Genomic DNA, 6,307 nt, shown 5'->3' with positions numbered 1-6,307 from the left:
ACACTAGTGGAATCATTCAAATTGGGTCAGGCCCCGTGGTTTTTCCCCTTTTCAAGTGTTTTCACATAAAAATTATATTGTATCTTATTAACGCTCCACCCTCACTTTTAACTAATTGGGCGCTTGATCTTCGTACAAAATTAAGATGTTAAACTTTATATTTCTTTATCGCTGTGAATATTCCAGGATGCAACAAATATATATTTTCAAGTTAGGCTTTCTTAAATATAATTATATTTTTTGTTTTTTAACATACTATTTAGCATGCCCTATAATCTAATTTAAAAGAATTCTTTCATTTATCTTTTATTAGATAATAAATATTTAATTTTATTTATCAATAATAAACTCATATATCAATAGGAGCAAATTCTCTTGATCAAAACATCATATATATATCTATATTCATTGATCCAAAAAATCATATATAATGTTCAGAAATTATATAATCATAGCATATCCTTCCATTCATGAATACAAAAAATAACTAAAATATAAAGGAATTGAACATGAGAAATTTTGATCAGCCTTATACTCCTGAACCTCTTTTCTGACCTGAAATCATTTAAATCATATATAATAAGATCAACAACCCAGTAGGTCACTAAATCTTACAACTAAGCTCAAAACATGATAAAGAAGTATTATATATATCATCAGTCAATTCATAGTAGTGGTAATCATTATGATAAGAAATTTGTACCATGTAGAAACAATAATTAAAACCTATAAAATGATAGAACAGTCTGGAACAAAACCCAGTAGAATCAGTACCAATAAACTTGTAAATCAATAAGTTGATAATTCAGCGACTCAGTAAGAAGATTGAATCGAATAAGCAATGGGGAAATTGTGTAAATCAATAACTATTAAAATCTAGAAGATTGCTAGAATCCATGACCTTGCAATACAATCAAATCAATATACACATGAAATCCAATCATTTTATATAAGTATGAAATCAATGTCTTATATCACAATGCTCAGTATTAATTACTCAGTATGGGAATCACATGATCTTTATCAGTAAATCACTAAATAGTGAATTAAAGATAGTAATAGTGATAGTAAATCAGTAATAGTAATAGTGTCAATATTCGTAAAATTGATGCATCAACAGTAAACAATTCAATGGTAGCAGAACAATAATAAGTAAAATAGTAAAATAATAAGGTAGTAGTAATGTAATAATAATAAATGCAATAACTATGAGGTCGAACAATAATAATGAATCAATAATAAATCAGTAACATACATTTCATTAATTATATTCAACATTATTCAACAAGGAGTGAGTTATGAATATCATGGTATTTTTTTATTATTTAGTAATCAATAGTCGATCGGTAATCATTGTCGTAATAAATAGGGTCGTTACTAATTTTCCATCAGTATAATAATAACTCTTTATAACTCTCAATCATTATATAGTTGTAGTACATTAATAACTAGAGGATAATACAAAATCATTGTATTTAAGGGTAAGTCCGTCAGCCCACAATCATGTACAAGTCTATTAATCTTCAACCAATGGGTCATCCAGTCTTTACTTGTTTCACAAATACATTTTTTTATAAATAATAGAGATCGACTTTACTTAATCACATACCTATTTTCATTCTTAATGCTTGCATTAATAATATATTTTTATTAGATATTAAAATTCTATTATGAGCAAATCTAATAAAATAACATAACTTTTATTTTATCTGGTGAAATCTCAAAATCAACCAACCAAATCATTCGAAATATTCATTACTATAACATATAAAAAGTTGTACGGTCAAAGCTCAATAAATCCTATAGAAATGCAATAAAAATAAACTCAGAATAAATTAGACAGCTAAAATCAAAATCCTTAAAAACAAATATAGGATAAAAGTTTCCCACCTCGATCTGAGTAATTTTCGTAAAAGCGATGAAGCGGATTGGTGAACAAAATCCAAAAAACATATTCCTCTCTCCTCCTTCTCTCCCCCCTTTCTTGTTTCTTCTCACGTAAGCCGACATTGGTAGGTGATGGAGGTGGTTGAGTGGAGAGAGAATATATATAAACAATTTATTGTAGTGCGCAGCGTTGCAGCGCCACCACCCAGTGCTGCATGTTGACTCCAAAATTACTGTAGAGTAGAGACTCCAATGTCGCGGCAATATTTTCTAGCACTGCTACACCTTCAACCTAGCGGTGCATTGTTCAAAGGCAAAGTGCCGCATCGCTTTAGTTCAAACAGGAATTCCGGCTTTTATTAAAAAATTCTAGGTTGTTACACAGTTAAATCTTAAAGACTGTTGAAACTCAACTGACTCAGAACCATTTTTAAAGTAAAGCTACTAAAACTTTCATTTAAGGGTTTTAAGTTGCATATAAGAATATATATGATATTTCAAATTTACAAAAACTAACTGATAAACCACCTAAATGAAAGATTTAGATATTTCAAATCTGGCTTGCCTACAAAGAAAACAAATACACATAAGCTATTGAATTCTAATTGAAGAATTATAAAACAACAAGTTACTAATTATTAATTAGCAATTCATTGGAAACAATTCTCCACTAAATTTTGCACAATATACCTTCCTATTAACTTGCACAAAGATTACAAATCCCTAACATGTTTTAGACCTAGCTAGGCTAATCTTTAAGAAAGAAATACAAATTTCTTAAAGAACTAAGAATGGAGAGATATCATGCACCTCATCAAGCCCTTCCCTAGAATTAGACAGCCACATCAAGCTCTCCTCAGCCATTGAATTTTTATCCTACCAACAATTTAGAAGTTAAAAACAAACCAAATTTAGGAAAAGTTGAAAATTAACCATTCCCTTACAAGAAAATGCCATTGTTTTCATATGCTGGCAAGCTTGCTTGCTGCAAAGGCAGTCTCTGCAAGGCCAGTCTGTAATAATAGCCCAACTGATCATAAAATATAAATGAATGAAACAAATCAAAAACAGCCATATCACCTAAACTTTGTTCATTATTAAACAAAAAAAAAAAAAAGAAAAACAAATTATTGTCATCTGAAGAACTGTTAAATCACACAAGAATTTATTTTATTAACCAACCCAATCAATCCAATATTCTTGACAGCAAAGCACAGACAAAATTTGTGGTCCCTTGACACTGAGGTCTTTCAAGTACTAGTTTTAGAGAAATTTAGAGATAGAAAGAGAGAGATCTAGAGAGAGAAAGAGATATGAGTGTTGGGAGAGGGAGTGATCAAAAGAAATTAAACCCAAATAGGTCAAGGAATTCAACTGTTTAAAAAGACAGAAGGCTCATGTCAGTGGATATAGTCTTGAGGAGCACAACAAGAAAGGAATGGAGAGAACAAAGTAGGAATCCAATCAATGCAACTATGTGCATCCATCACTATTTTCAGCCATTAATTTATTACTTTATGAGCTTATGGGATGATCAAAGCCCATACTTTATATCATATAATATGCATACAGATAGATAGTAACAGTCTTGTATTTGAATAAGTAAAACAAATCATGAAAATTCATGATGAAGATATCCTTTTTCATGATGCAAATTAAAGGAAAAGAGTGGCCTTAATTGGTTAAAACACCCCCAAAAAATGTTATTATAATCAAATACAAAGCATTAGACAAGTTAAAAATAAGAAAAGCTTAAGCTTTCTTCAAAAGAAATAATAGATCTCATCAAGAAAATCTTAATCTTAAGCTTTCTTAAACTTTCTCAAGAAATTTCGTAGTCAAGTTACTGGCGTATATTCCGCCAGTTAGGCCGACACATTTTCCGGCATATGTCTATCCACCAGAAAGTCCGACGGTAATGACAGATTTTTCTGTAATGCAAACAAAAGGTACTTACTGATCAACACAACAGCTCAAAACTGTTCTTCCAACAAAATTCAATTTCTTCAAGACAAGAAAGGGAAGATAGAACTAATAATTAGCCTAACTTCAGAAGAAAGCAATGGATCTCTCCTGCAGTATGTGTAAAGAGAAAAAGGGGCCTTAAGTGTTTAGCAAGACAAGAGAAGGAAGATAAAACTTAACCTAATTTCACAAGAAAGCATCAGATCTCACATATATTTATATATAATTCCTCTATATTCACCCAAAAAACTGTTCTTCTTACAAAATTTAGAGTCTTCAAGATAAGAAAAGTAAGAGAAACTCAACTGAACCTTGCAAGAAATAACAGATCTCACCAACATGTACATATAATTCTATATCTGTTCAAGAAAAAAGGCCTTAACACCACAAAAACTCTTCTTCCACTAAAATTTAAAGCCTTCAAAGGCAACAGAAGAAAGAGAAAACAGAAACAAATTCACAACATAGTAACAGATCTCATCAAAATGTATAATTGCATATTCATGTATATAATTCTAGGCTTCTTCAGAATTGGTCTCTCCCTGTAATCTCCCACAGCTGTCTTGAACTGCAAATTGCAGCTATAACTCTTCTTCTCTGTAGAATTATGGATGCAGTTCAAGAAAGCTGTGGAAGACAACAAGGAAGACCATCTCAACTTCTACTCTGTGTGTGAGAGAGAGAAATATAGAGAGAGAGAGAGGTTTTGAAGGGAAAAGAGAAGAAGAAGATTTATTTATAGAAAAGAAAGAAGATAAAAAGGAAGAAGAGCTGCGGAGTTGGGTGAATACTGTACCCAATCCCGAGAAGAATATAGGCCTGGAACCACGAGCTCTTCTTCCTTCTCCTTCTAATGGTTATTTATTATTTATTATTATTTATTATTATTATTATTAAATATATATGTGTGAAAAATGACATCTTGAACTTTTTACAAAGTTAAGGAGGCTTTTGTCTTTTAGCTTAGGGACTGTGGGTCTGGGGGACCTTCCAACTAAGAACCTGCTAACCTCTTGTCCAGAATAGCTGGTTATTATCTAAAAGCATCTCCAATCGAAGGCCAAACGTATTTATGGCGTCGTTCAATCGCTCTAGCCAAATGTCAAATTTTTCGTCATTTATTTTGGCGTTGTACTGTTCACCAACACTATTTGCTCTCTCAACCCAATTTGGAGAAAAAATGCGTGAAAGGAGAGAAGGATCATTACCTTCGCAGAAGCATCTAAATGGAAGTTCGATTGGAACAGAATTACGACTTTTTGGAGTTTTGATGTATTTTTCCGTGAAAGATGGAGTTCTCGGTTGGAGATGCCCTAAAGGAGGCTAATTTTGATCTGGTAGTTTAAAAATATATAAATATCTAAAGGAGATAATAATAGTAATTAATAATAATTAATTGCTGTAATTTAAGTGAGAGCTGTCTTTTCTCAATGATTAGATGTTAATATATGGTAATGGATTATCATCTAAAGAGAGATTAACAGTAATTAATTACTTGATTACTGTAATTTATGTGAGATTGGCTGTAACTTAATGAGAGCTGTCTTTTCTTAATGATTAAAGTTTAAGAGTAATGGGATTATCATCTAAAGAGAGATTAACAGTAATTAATTACTTGATTACTGGTAAAAAAATAATAGAAAAATGTGAGCTTGGTTTCTTCTAAATCTGAAGAATTTTTACATAATTTTCATAGATTTTTTTTAAGAGTTTCAGTAAACTTTTTTGCAGTTTCTACAGACATTTCAAGATTTTATTTTCAGGGCTTCAACAGAAATCAGAAATAAAGGTGATTTCTTGCTTCTTTATTTATTCATTCATGGAAAAAAATATTAATAATTATGCATCACTAGCCAAAATATGATGAAACACAATAAAAGTGCTTAGGAACATAGAAGTGAGAAAATACCAATTTTTTTTTTAAAAAGATAAGGTAGAAAAACTCTTTAAAAAATAAATTAAAAAAACAAAAAAATAAAAAATAAAAAATTTTTAAAAAAAATGATAGTGAGAATTATTAAATTTTGAGGTAGGAGGATAATTGCCTATCTTATAAAGATAAATTTGTGAGTGAACATCAATATTGAAAAGAAAAATTATTAAATTTGTGAGTGAACATCAATATTGAAAAGAAGACTTATAAAGTGGGCCCCAGACGACTATAAAGATTTCAATCATATATGAATATAATAATTATATCATACAACACTTCATGTGATCATAAAATATTTTTCTATTTTATTATTATTATATATAAGATGTGCAGTTATCTAGAGAATAAAATTATATGATTTATATTAATATATATTATATGTGTGTGTGTGAGTGTTGCATATAAGGATGTCAATTTAGGTCAATGAGTCAAGTCTGAGTCTAATTAGAAAATTGCCCATAATATTAAATTGAATTGAACCTAACTTGATTGACTACACTCAAAGTAGACCCAACAAGACCG

General features: G+C 30.2%; 1 long non-coding RNA gene across 2 annotated transcripts; it reads right to left on the bottom strand.

The window, feature by feature from the left end:
* Positions 1 to 435: 435 nt before the first annotated feature.
* LOC114579425 lies at positions 436 to 4,699 on the bottom strand. 2 transcript variants are annotated; one of them, XR_003700400.1, is made up of 4 exons: positions 4,649 to 4,699; positions 3,735 to 3,818; positions 2,698 to 2,763; positions 436 to 555 (listed from the first exon to the last, which is right to left on the bottom strand). It is a non-coding gene; the product is annotated as an uncharacterized LOC114579425 (long non-coding RNA). The 2 variants fall into 2 exon arrangements; XR_003700399.1 differs by lacking the exon at positions 436 to 555 and having other exon boundaries at positions 2,563 to 2,763.
* Between the last annotated feature and the right edge of the window lie 1,608 nt (positions 4,700 to 6,307).

Source organism: Dendrobium catenatum, unplaced genomic scaffold (genome assembly GCF_001605985.2).
Source record: "Dendrobium catenatum unplaced genomic scaffold, ASM160598v2 fragScaff_scaffold_384, whole genome shotgun sequence".
Classification (NCBI taxonomy): domain Eukaryota; kingdom Viridiplantae; phylum Streptophyta; class Magnoliopsida; order Asparagales; family Orchidaceae; genus Dendrobium; species Dendrobium catenatum.
Note: the sequence above shows the minus strand (reverse complement) of the source record. Positions and strands in the feature narration are given on the sequence as shown.